Below are 13941 nucleotides of genomic sequence, written 5' to 3' on the forward strand. Positions count from 1 at the left end.
TGATTTCATTCCAAACTTAAGGACAATGGGTTTTACAATAAGTGACACTGCTTAAGCTCTGTCATCAATCTCCTTCCTCTCTCTTTCCAGCATATCTTCTTAATCATGCATGACTGAAGCAAGGTGATGCAATAGTTTCAATGCAATTGCCGTATCGAGGTGTGGAATGAGGCAACTTGAGTGATTGAGGAGCTGTAGACACTGACAAAGTGGCCCTCTGGGTATCTGTGGAATCTGAACCTCTTGAGACATGCCCTCCAGTAACCCACAGACCAGATAGCAACTCCAGGGCAATGGACTTGCTTCCTTGATCCATACATTTCTGATTCAAGGGTCTAATCATAAATTCAGTTTCTAGTCCTCTTACCTGCTTTCTGGGTTTTTGAAACCCAAAAACTTACCTTCAACAATGCACATGTCCAGAGGAAACCCTGTTGATTGCTGCTGTGAGATATCCATTGACTGTCATTTTCAGTTCTGTTGATGTTCTCAGGATGATGTTTGTTTAGGGATACATTTCTAGTGGGTGAGCTTCACACTCACCAGCAGTGTGAACCTTTCAGACAACTGGAGTAGAATCAATACTGTTCTTTTTCATTTATTTAATTTATTTATTCAAAAGGCAGAGTGGCAGAGAGAGGGAGAGACAGAGAGAGAGAGAGGGAGAGAGAGAGAGAGCAAGCTTCCATCCTCTGGTTCACTCCCCAGATGGCCAGGCCAAAGCCAGCAACTCTGTCTGGATCTCTCACAAGAGTGTCAGTGGCCCAAGTACTTGTGCCATCTTCCATTGCCTTCTCAGACACATTAGTAAGAAACTGGACTGGAAGCAGAGCAGCCAGGGCTAATCCAACTGTTTATGCTAAAATCTCACAGGGCTTACTCTCTTGAGCAGAATGGATTATTGTTATTGATTATTGTTATTATAACTGTTAAAGTAACTAACTAGCTCAGATGTTTGTTCACTCCAGCAGGGCACGACAGTGTGAAATTCACTGTTATCATCTGCCAGTATATGACAGAACATTCCAGAAAATGCCCAAAGTCTGCTCCATCATCAAGGAGAAAGGAGCCCCAGGGATTTGTTTGGCCCTTGGTTCCCAGAGCATTACTGAGAGTCTCACACCTCTTTTTATCTCTTTTGGGAAATCCCTGCTTTGGAATTTGACACCCTGATCAATATGAGTGTATCCATTAAATGCATTTCACAGAAGATCCATAGGAAATACTTGGACATAGACTGTTCTCAACTAAGAAAATTGGCCCTGACCTTTTCTTAACAATGTTAACATTTACGTCAAGAGGAAAATTGAGATTTAGCCTTTGTACATTCGGTTCTCCCAAACAGCCTTCTTGGGAACTGGAGACACACAGCTCTTGTGATTTAACACCATTCAAAATATGAACATGGTTTACAGGTATACCCTCAGTGCCTTTTAGGGAGGATGTGTGCTAGTAGCACAGGTAGTTTCATTTTGTTGAAAAAATGAGGTCTGGATTTAGAATTTTGGAAGTAGGAACTAGAAAGGAGTGTAGTGTAATTTATTGAATTTATCAATCTTTTAATTTAGGATATTCTATATAGGGTTATTTAAAAAAATTCTTTCCTATCTTCATGTCAGGAAAATATTCACCTATTTTTTCTTTTTGGATACTTAAAATTTTATTTTTGACCTACAAATTCGTTATTCTGTCTAGAGCTAATTTCTGAGTGTGGTGTGAGCTAGGACTCCAAGCTCAACTTTATTTGTAATTATTATCAGGATTCCAGTCTGTTTATTAGAGATTTCTCTCTTTTCCTACTACTCAGCTATGTCACCCCCGAGTGTGTGGCAAATTTTCATCTATATATGTGTCATATGAAATGATGCTCAGTCTCACTGGTCATCAAGGAAATGCAAATCAGGACTATTGAGAAATCATTTTATATCTATTTAATTGTCCTCTTCGGTGTATTCAATGGAAAATTGGTCTGTGTCTGTCTCAATATCAAATTGTATCATTTATTATTAATTTTTCTTCTAGGACAAATCCAGCTAGCTCTTGATCTATACCTTTCTAGACCTGGTTAGATTTGGTTTCTCCTTATTTCTTACTTGTGAATCTGTTTTGATGGCTGAGTTAGGGCTGTAATCTTCCCTTCTCTGGTCCAGTCTTAGTAGTGAGGTCATACTGAATTCTTAGGCATGTTTCCTTTACCTCTATGAATTGCAGAGATATAAGGCATAGGTTTTACTGAAACTTTTTTTTTGAAGATTATAAACCTCAATATACAGCCATTAGCAGACATACTAAGAAACACCCAATATTATAAGGAAAAACATACACAAATAATTTGTAACATTATCATCCATAAAGAATTATTAAATATATCATGGTATTTTTTCTTTTAGAAATTTTTGTCACTCTGCACAAATTTGGACAAACCCATGCTCAATTTTCTTTTTATGCATCTATCTATACACATACATATGCACGTATAGAGAATTATGATAGTAAATATATTCCATTTTACCTACTCTTTCACGACTTATTTCTGATTCCTCATGCTATTGAATATTCTTCAAAATCAGGGATTTTAGTAGCTGTATATTAAGTCAATTATTATAATATACCCATATTAAATTCCTCTTGGATCCCCAATAAAAATAAAAATCGGCTTATCTTTTCTCAGTTAATGGTTAATGTTTAAAAACTCAATATGATACTATATGCTATGTATCTTCATTTCCTGTTAAGCTTCCGGAACCAGCCAACTTCACTCTTAGCTCTATACTGGTCCTGATCCAACAAGTCTGACGACCCCTTGAAGTATACCAGGTGCCCAGTCCTACTCATCGGTGCAATCTTGAGTTAACATTAAATCCAAAGTCATAATTTCTGGGCTGGGCTCCAACATCTCTGGGCCCACTGGGCTGCATTCTTTCTCCTCTTTCTGGCTTGTTCTGATTAATACTGAAATCACTGGAGTGGGCCAAGACCCTGGCCATGAACTACACTCAGCCTCTCTGGGGCATTGACAACAAGATTTCTCATTGTCAGATATTTATTAATTTATTCTGTTAATCACTAGGTCAAGTCAATAAAAGTTATAATGATTGCTTGCACTGTGCTGAGTGACAACATGGAGGATGCTAACTTTTGAATTTGACCTGCTACTGTGACATCATTCCAAACAGACCCCAGTTGTCCTGTCCAATGGTTCTATAATGCCTCAGTGCACTTACTTGTTTTGCCCTAAATTGGGCCTCTTAGATACTAATAGTATAGTAAGTTTACTTTATCCTTCTAGACACTTAACTTGAAATCATAGCCATCTGTTATACATCTCAGTTCTATAGCCAGGTCAGTTCCCGATGCTTGTGGCTTCCTTTTCCATCCTCATGTCCCCCTTGTCAATCATCCTAGCATACTTTTCAGGCAAGCCTTCTTGGGTTCTGATCTTTGGAACATTTATTATTTACAAAAATATCTTTGCATATACAAAGGCACTTTGAATAGTGTGTGGAAAATTGGAATTAAAGATAAGCTTATTTTACTTCAAAAAATTTTTGAAATCATACTTATGAGTGTTTTCCAATTATAGTTCTGAATTTTAAAATAAGTGTAAAGGATTAATGTGTTAGGCCTCCCAAAAAATACTTTTAACTCCCAAATAATCACTCAAAAGCTTTAAATAGGGGATACTGTAGAGTTGGTGGAATATGGCTTAAATTTCTCCTGGTTTCTTCTGTAGGAGGCCAGCCCCTCGTGTGAGATCCTGGTTCTTAATGAGTCTGCCATGGGGAAAGCTCTGTACAGCAGCATTTCTGCAGATCCACGCTGACTTGGCTATTTCGGAGTAGGGGCAATGTTTGTCACCACATCTTTGAAAGCCTTTCCATGCTCTCCTTTATATGCTGGGGCTGAAGACCAAGAAACAACAATTTCTGGTGGAATTCCTGTCTAGAGTTCCCTTCTGAGAGAAGCTCACCAGAGATTTGCAATGGAGAAGCTGCTATCCTCTGGTGACAGCTATAAGCAGTGGGTATAGACAGGAAGAAAGTGCAATCCCTGCACTGTTGCACTTTTCAAAAGTCAACAACAATTTCCCCCTGAGCTTCTCTTTCCCAAGTATTCTATCAATGATCTCAGCATCTCACAGCCCATGTGAAATCCTTTCTGGTTTAGTATTTCTAGTGTGGTATTTCTTCTTCCAAATGAACCTTGATGGATGACCATGCCTTTCTCTTGCTGGCATAATTCTGACATTCATGTTGGTTTCTTTCCCAAGACAGGAGCTCTTGAAGACATGAATGTGTCTTATTATCTGTGTATCCTCAGTGCTTGCAATAGAGAAGGCACTCAATAAATGGTGCTAAAAGGGTAAAGAGTAATGGGGGTGGGTGGTGTGGTATTTTGGAGCAAGTCAAGAAGTGTCATTATTCTGAGGAAGAGAAGAAAAGAAATCTTCAAAGCATTGCTCTGTAACTCTTAACTTGTGCTGTGTGGGTCAACTAGTTGGTTAGCATTTACAGCACAGTCTTGATTCAGAAACTTGATGCAAAGAAAGCCTTTATTTAAAAAAAAATATTTATTTATTTATTTATTTAAAAGACAGAGTTACAGAAAGGCAGAGGCAGAGAGAAAGAGATCTTTCATCCACTAGTTCACTCCACAGAGGGGCGCAATGGCTGGAGCTGCACCGATCTGAAGTTAGGAGCCAGGAGTTTCTTCCAGGTTTCCCATGTGGGTGCAGGGGCCCGAGAGCTTGGGCCATCCTCCAGTGCTTTCCTAGGCCATAGCAGAGAGCTGGATCAGAAGTGGAGCAGCCAAGGACTTGATCCAGTGCCCATATGGGATGCTGGCACTGCAGGCAGCTACTTCACCTGCTATGCCACAGAGCTGGCCCCCAAAGAAAATTTTTTTACAACAAAGTTTAACCTCTTAAAAATCTCAAAAAATATTTGTACAATGTGAAGATTACCATGGTCCAGCTCCATTAATGTGCAGTTCAATGGAGACAAGAATTCTATTGAGATTCAAAAGCAGCGGTCTTCACAAGAGAAACAACTCATATTTTGAAAAACTTTCTCACTCAGCCCATAGTTGGAAACAGAGAGGGCTAACCCTGGGCTAAACATGAAATTTGAATCCTAATTAACACCCAACACCATAACCACTGTTTCAACGTTTGCTTCTGGAGAACATCCAGACCGCATCAGAGATTGTGTTTGAAAGACAGAAGAAAAAAGTTCCTATACCTGCAGAAATTCACATTTATGATAAAGTACTTTAACTGGTTATTACAAAATATTGACAGAAATTGCCCAGGAGTCCAGGATAAGACTGAAGGAAAGCAACTGAATCAGACGAGAGAGAGTGAGACACCATGTGTAGGGTACTCTCGAGTCACTTCTAGAAGTATTAAAGGAGTTGGCTAGGGAATAAGGACAGTGTAGGTAGTGGGAAGGCAGAGGCAGCCTGTGGCCTGAGGGCTCTTGGCATTCCTGAGCTCTGTGTGGTCTGTGTGGAGGCAGAGGGCCACTGCCTCCATCACAAACAGCCTGGTGAGGCACACCAGGGAGCTGGGTCTTGGTTGGAGAACTATCAAGGACCATCAAAATCAACTCCTGTGCTTTGTGAGATTCTGCTTGGAGTTTGGAAATCTGGACTTCAGTCCAGTCCTTGTCCCTAAATCTTCTAAGTCTAAGGTGTTTCAGGGATCCCGGGGGAAGAACCTGATCCAGCAGAGCCCACTGGCAGCATTCAGGGGATGGTTTGCAGAGGTTATGACTGGGGATAAAAGACCAGTTACGAAGCTGTTGGGGAGACAGATAGGAAGTTGATAGGCATGATAGACTAGTGGAGATCACAGATTTTTTTTTAATTTCATGTATTTTGGAGTTAGGAAAGGCATTAGAGTGTTTACTTAGGTGTGAATACCAAGTTTTCCTTTTCTTAAAAATACAAAATCCTGCATTCAGAACAACAGAAACATGAAGCCCATCTATGTGGTGTTTCTAGACTCTGTGGTTCAATAATTATAGCACATTTTTCAGACAAACTGCCCTGCTACCTCTGAGGGTCATGGACCACCTGTGTGGGGCCAATGGGATTCATCCTTTTGTGGAGCCTTTGTATCAGGGGCTGGTGTTGTGGTGAAGCAGGTTAAGCCTTGACTTGTGACAAAAGCACCACATACCAGAGTGCTGGTTGGAGCCCCGGCTGCTCTGCTTCTAATCCAGCTTCCTGCAAGTGCCCCTGGGAAAGTGGCAGAAGATGGACCAAGTACTTGGGTCCCTGCCACCATGTGAGAGACCTGGATGAAGTTCCAGGCTTCTGGCTTCCTCCTATCTCAGCCCCAGCTGTTGTGGCCATTTGGGGAATGAGCTAGCAGATGGAGGACTCTCTCTCTCTCTCTCTCTCTCTCTCATTCTCTCTCTCTCTTCCTCTCTGTCACTCTGCCTTTCAAATAAATAATCTTTTAAAAAATTTTTGGGTTATTGGAAACTACTCCCAGTTGTTTTCTTTTTTCATTCACTATGAAAAAGACTATTCCTTTAAAAAGTTTTCAAATCTATTTCCATTTTACTTGAAAGACAAAGAGACAGAGTGAGGGCTTTCATCTGTTGGGTCACTCGCCAAAGGCCTGCAACAGCCTGAGTCAGGCCAGACTGAGGCCGGGAAGCCAGGAGCCGGAGCTCAATCCAGATTTCCTACATGGGGGACAGGGACTCATATACTTGATCTATCATCTGTTGATTCCCAGGGTGTGCATTAGCAGGAAACTGAATTGGAAGCAGAGGAGCCTGTACTCAAAACATATACTCCAATAATGGATGTGCCTGCTGCACCAAACACCCATTCCAAGACTGCTCTTTTTTTAAAGAAAAATATTTATTAAATACATGATTTTACCACCAGTAATTTTCTCTTCCAATCTGTTCGTGTCTATTAGAAAGCTGGAGGTCTCAGATGCAGATGAAAATGTCAGTCTCCTACTTTGAAAGCATTCTTCCTTGTGAATATGGTGTTTTAAGCAAAAAATGACTTCAGACAGGAATTAGGAAACATACTACTTTGGAAACTGAGAACAAGGTACCTGGTAAAGTGCCAGTTGCTTCTGCTTGGAAGTATCTGCTTTAAAAACCACAAACTTACTAATGTCTTTAAATCCTCAAGAAGGAATAAACCCACCAGCAGCCTTCTGGGTAGTCATTTTAAGTTTGACTTGTCTGTAGTTAAGCTGAAGTCACTTTGAAATATATCTTTTCTATAGATCATGAGACGTGTTAAGTGCTAGCTACTTCCTATTTTCTGACTCATTATTCTACTGGAAAAAGCTATAAAGCCGGAATTCACAGAGAATTATTATATATTCATGAAACCAGTTCAAATATTCAACCAAGATGCTAATTGATTTAACCTTTATAAAACAGTTGGTGTGAGGGGGTGTGGAACAACCTGGACCTGGACGGTTTCAGAGTCAAAACCGGTCCCTAAAACCTGAGCAGAATTTCACTGAAGTGAAGGGCAGGAAAATGTTAGAAGGCGCAGATAAATACCCGAGAGCTGTTTAAAGGCAAGAGTGGGTGGGTGGGTGGACAGTGAAGAAAGATTATTTTTCTACTCCTTTCCTTAGTCATCGCATTCTTAATACTAGAAAACTGTGCTTGTGTTTGCTGTGATTCCTTAGGTTGTAAATTATGGCTCCTCTTGTGTTGACTCCTGTGGAGACTGAATCAACAGTAGCTGGGTGTCTTTCGTATAATAAAGGATTTTACAATTTAAAGTGGTACAGATCAAATCTCATTCTAACAGCCTCTAAGGATTCCCCAAGTGGACTTGTAACTAGTGGAAGAGGTAGTAGCTTGGAAATGAGATTTCCTTCTGGGTGCTAAATGATAAACTGGCTCAGAAATGTACTAAGTTGTCAGAAAAAGACAGTGACTTCATTGCAGTTGTTGACAGGATAAGAGCAAAGCAGACCACTCAGATGGTGGCAAGTTCTGGAAGACAGGCATTGGTGGTGCCCACCCAAGTGTTGTAAGTGAAGACAGCACCTTGATGGATTCTGGCCAAATAAGCAGAAGAGCTGCAACCCGCTAGGGCCTGGTGACATACCTATGGCCATCTGCAGCAGGATGCATCAATCACGGACGTGTCGCCAGCTCCCCTCAACCTCATTCCAAGCTCCTCAGGCTGCCTGATAATAAGGATTCCCATGGAGTCTGCCTCTCAAGAGGGGCACTGGCCAGCTAGTGAAGTGTTCACACCTCTTTGATAATGATGGGTCTCATGTACGTTTTTGATGGAGTTGCATTTCTCTGATCTAATATGACACTATCCTTGGGGTAGTGAGTCTTTATGTCACTTTTATGCCAAAGTGGACTCATGATAGTATAATGAATGTTGCGTGGTGCAGGTGAGCTGATAAGATGAAGGAAACCTGCCCTCTTCTTGTGTAATTGTATTCCCTTTCTCTTAACTGCTTCTATGAAATGGTAGTCTTTAGGTTGCTATTGGTTCCAAACTGGCTATATACTAGCATCACTGGACTTAAAAAACAGTTGCTTCAGAATCAGCCCTTAAGGCATTTGGATTTGGCTGAAAAGCCCATGAGAGAATTTCAGGCATGGGAAACCAAGACACTGTGGCAAAAAATGATCTACATGAAGGATCTCTGTGAGTGAGATCCTAAGGGAAAGAAGGGACCATCAAAGAAGGAGGTACTTTTCTCTGGAGGTAGGAGAGAACTTCCACTTTGCTTATGGCCCTGTCTAAATAATTTCAGAGTTTGTGGACTCAAGAGGCTTCCATAGCCTTGGCAGTTCATGACAAGAGCCTTGGGTGATCACTGACATCGTAAATAAGAGTGTCAATTGTTAAATCAACAATAGGAGTCACTGTGCACTTGCTCCCCATGTAGGACCTCTGTCCTTAATGAGTTGTACTAGCTGTAAAACTTATCTTCAAACAGTACTTTATCCTTTGTGTTTCTATGTGGGTGCACACTGTTGAAATCTTTACTTAGTATAGAGTTGATCTTCTGTATATAAAGATAATTAAAAATGAATCTTAATGAAAAATGGGATGGTAGAGGGTTTAGGAGGTTGGACAGGAATGGGGGTGGGAGGGCAGGTAAGTGGGGAAGAACCACTATATCCCTAAAGTTGTACCTATGAGATTTGTATTTATTAAATAAAAGCTAAAAAAAAAAAAAGTCACTTAGGCCAGCATTGTGGCATAGTGGTAAAGCCACTGCCCGTGACAACAAAATCCTATATGGGCCTCTGTTCATGTCCCAGCAGCTCCATTTCCAATGCAGCTCCCTGCTACTGGCCTGGGAAAGCAATGGAGGATGGCCCAAGTGGTTGGGTCCCTGCTACCCATGTGGGAGATCTGGATGAATCTCCTGGCTCCTGGCTTCAGCTTGGCCCAGTGCAGACACGTGGGGGAGTGAACCAGTGGATGGAAGATCTCTCCCTCTGTCTGTCTGTCCCTCTCTCTAACTCTGACTTTCAAATAAATGAATAAATTTTTAAAAAATCACCCAAAACCAATACCCAAGAGCACCATCCCAAGCCAAAGATGAGAACCTCTTAGCACCAGCACCATTGGAAAGTCCTGAGTGATTCGAGTATGTCCCTAAGGTAGAGAACATCATGTGGGTTACTGATTTTAAAAGGAGCATTTTCTGTTTGGGTGAGGGGTAAATTTCCATAATACATTTTTAAAGCATTTTATGAGCAGTTAACAGATGAGGAAACTGAAAAACAGACACATGAAGCAACTTTTTCAAGGCTGAGTTAGTCACAGGTAGAAGCCAGGATTTGAACCTAAATGTTTCTTTGACAAAATATCAAGTTCTTCTCCTGACATCTGGCAGAACAGAAGGCAGGAACTTTGCCAGATTCTGGTGGATAGGAAGAAGGAAGAAAAAGTGGACAGCAGATGGCCATCCAGAAGGTACAGTGAAGTGTTCAGAAGCCCCATAACATACGATGATGTCATCCTTCTGGAAGCTAGTGGAATGTTTGCTTTCATTTTCCATGATTTAACATTTTTTCCGCTTTCATTTCTCAAATGGTAAATATAAAAGTGCAACACATATACACAAAAATTCTGTGGGGTTCTGAATAATTTTTAACAGTATAAAGGAGTCCTGAGGCCAAAAAGATGTCCCATTCTAACCATCTAGCCTTGATACTGCAGAAAACAGGAATGAAAATTTAAAATAGCTCATTGGTTCAAACTATAAAGAATATTGCATATAATGATGGAAATTGGACTCTAGATGCTTTTTTTTTTTTTTTTTTGACGGGCAGAGTGGACAGTGAGAGAGGGAGAAAAGTCTTCCGTTGGTTCACCCCTCAAAGGCCGCTGCAGCCGGCACACCACGCTGATCCGAAGCCAGGAGCCAGGTACCTCCTCCTGGTCTCCCATGCGGGTGCAGGGCCCAAAGACTTGGACCATCCTCCACTGCACTCCCTGGCCACAGCAGAGAGCTGGCCTGGAAGAGGAGCAACCAGGACAGATTCCGGCGCCCTGACTGGGACTAGAACCTGGGGTGCCAGCGCCACAGGTGGAGGATTAGCCTAGTGAGCCGTGGCGCTGGCCTCTAGATGCTTTTGATCTTGTACCATTTTTAAAAGCATTGATGAGCATGTGCATGTATACATATATGTATATATGTATGTATAAAGTTTAAATCAATTACAATGCACAGTTGTAAGTATAAAACAATCACAAGATAAAGGAATTTTAAAACAATGAAATAAAGATGAAGTGGGCAAAATTTTAAAACCAATTGTATTTATTAATAGTAAAATACTTTTTGACCTCAAAAAGGAAAAAAAAATCAAAATTAACAATAAACATGCTTCATTCTTTTTGACAAAGGTAGGATGACAGAGAAAGAGAGAGTTCTTTTACCTGCTTGTTCACTCCCCAAAGGCCCACAACTGTCAGGGGTGGATCAGTCAGAAACCCCTGAATTCCATCCAGGTCTCCCATGTGGAGGCTGGGACTCAAGTACTTGAGTCACCATCTGCTGCCTCCCAGGGAGCTCATTGGCAGGGAGCTGAATTGGAAGTAGAGGAGCCAGGACTCCAACTGGCACTCTGACGCGGGATGCAATCAGTAGTGGCTTAACCTGTTGCTCCACAACGCAATATTTTTCTCAAAATCACCTATCATTTTGTGATAATGCCATGCCAAAATCTATGTTCATTTTAATGTGATCCTTGATGTTAATGACTGTCACACTGAAAAAGAAAACTTAATAGAAAAAATATATAATATGGACAGAAAAAAAATCATCTGTTATTCCTCTTAATTAATAATTAATTATATTTAATTTCCAGCTATCAGATATGTAAATATTTGTCGAAACTCAGCTGGTAAATGCCTTTTTTCTTTGATATCAATTAGCTGAGAGATATAAAGATAAATTGATATTCCCAACAAATTGAATCAAAACCCTCTGAAACTCTTCATTTCAGTCATTTTTTAACAGACTAGGAAATTTGGTCTCCAAGTTTATATGTGTGGATAAGAGAGAGCTGGTAGATAGCAAAGCTACACTATTTTTGAATGAATGCATGAAGTAGCCACTGACACTCCCTAAGTTGAGTCACTCTCACAGTTACTTCCAGACTGCTCACGTGACAGTGACCCACTGGTGCTGACAAAGGGAGAGCTTTGGGACCAACAGGAAGCTGCCAGGGGTCTAACTTAGAGGAAACCCATGACCAGGTCAGTGATTTATAAGCATGGGCAACGAGCAAAGGGAGGAAGTGATTGGGGGACATGCTGAAGACCACATCACAGAAGTCTGGGTGTGGGAGGTGGGGAATCTAGAGGTGGTCAAAAAGCTAAGAATGCCCTTCCCCGAGCCTGGCAAGAAGGGATGGACATCAAGTATTATGAGTTCAATTGTGGGTGATCTAAGCTTCCCTCATGCCTAGTCTATAGGTGACATTTTGCAGCAATGGGAGTGAGTTTCTGGGCAAGTTGAAGCAAAGCCCATTCCTTCCAAGCTCTACTTTTTAGACCTCTAATGCCTGGGCTCTTTGCCTTTTCAGAAAACCATTTATTTATTTGAGACTTTGAAGAAAGCCATAGACCCCAGTGGACAAAACCAATGCGCACACTGCAGTGTGGAACTATACGAGGGTCATAAAAATGGTCACGGAAAATATGCATTATGAAAAAACATGGTTTCCAACAAAAACTTTGACTCCAAAATAAACTGAGACTTCCATTTTCCACGAACTTTGTGAAGTGCCCTTTTACCTAACCTTTCTAGGGCCTGCAGCCCCCAGTTGCCCTGCTGACTCCCTTGGTGCCCTCCACCCTGCTCTATTTCCCTGTGTGCCAAGCTTCTGAGTCAGAGTAACTTGCTAATTTTAAGTTACTTCCTGTTCTAGAAATCCTGATGACTTATGGTCAAATGCTATGTTCGTCATGTTGACTGAAGAACTGAAATTTTTCAGGCTGGGTGATAGATGGGAGAAAGAATGGTAAAAAGGAGAGAAGGTCTCCCTTGATCCTTTTTTTTTTTTTCCCACAGAGAGAGGAGAGGCAGAGAAAGAGAGAGAGAGAGAGAGGTCTTCCATCTGCTGGTTCACTCCCCAATTGGCCGCAATGGCTGGAGCTGTGCCGATCCGAAGCCAGGAGCCAGGAGCTTCTTCCGGGTCTCCCACGCAGGTGCAGGGGGCCAAGCACTTGGGCCATCATCCACTGCTTTCCCAGGCCATAGCAGAGAGCTGCTCCCAGGAAAGCGGAGCAGCCGGGACTCGAACCAGAGCCCATTTGGGATGCCGGCGCTTCAGGTCAGGGCATTAGCCCCACTGTGCCACAGTGCTGACCCCTCCCTTGATCCTTTGTGATTTCTCTGAACAAGTATTCACATGGCTTGTATCAGATAACATGCAACAGGACACACAGAGCAACCTCTGCCAATGATTCCTGCCTTGTTGACCCTGACTCAAAAAAAGTATAGAAGAACAAGTTCAATGACACCCCAGGGAAGCATATCAGCCAAATCTCCAACGTGGGATACCTACAAATGACTCAATTGCTCTGACAAACTAGTAGCAAAGGCATCCCATAAGGATGCCAGTTCTAGTCCCAGCTGCCCCTCTTTCAATCCAGTTCTCTGCTATGGCCTGGGAAAGCAGTAGAAGATGGCCCAAGTCCTTGGGCCCCTGCACCTGTGTGGGAGACCTGGAAGATTCCTGGCTTCAGATCGGTGCAGCTCTGGCCATTGCAGCCATCTGGGGAGTGAACCAACAGATGGAAGACCTTTCTCTGTCTCTCCCTCTCACTGCCTGTGACTCTACCTCTCAAATAAATACATAAAATCTTTAAAATAAATAAATAAACAGACCATGTCAAAGTTTAAAAAAAAAGCAATGTAATAAAACAAAACAGCCTTAAGAAACATTAACAATGAAAAGGCAGTAATAACCAGTCTCTACTTAGCATGATTTCACTTTATAACCACCTGTTCTGGTGGTAACTGATCCAGTCCCACGATACCCAACTTAACTCTCAAGAGATAGGCACTGGTCCATTCTGAGTGGTGTCTCCATGGCTTAATTACTTCCCACTACGTGCTTACTTCTTTTAAAAATATATTGTATTTATTTCCATGTACTAGAAAGGCAGAGTTTCAAAGAGAGAGAAAAGAGAGACAGAGATCTTTCACCCACTGGTTTACTTCCCAAATGCCTGCTATGGCCAGGGCTGCAACAGGCCAAAGCCAGGAGCCAGAACTCCATCTGAGTCCCTCATAGGGTGGCAGGGTCCCAGGCATTCATTGCCTCCCAGGAAGCATTAGCAGGAAGCTGGCTCACCAGCAGAGCAATCAGGACTTGAATTGGCACTCTGATTCCGGATGCAGCTTAACCTACTACACCCCAATAGCTGGCACTAGATCCAACCTCTTCAAGGTGG

This window comes from Oryctolagus cuniculus, chromosome 5 (genome assembly GCF_964237555.1).
Source record: "Oryctolagus cuniculus chromosome 5, mOryCun1.1, whole genome shotgun sequence".
Classification (NCBI taxonomy): Eukaryota; Metazoa; Chordata; class Mammalia; order Lagomorpha; family Leporidae; genus Oryctolagus; species Oryctolagus cuniculus.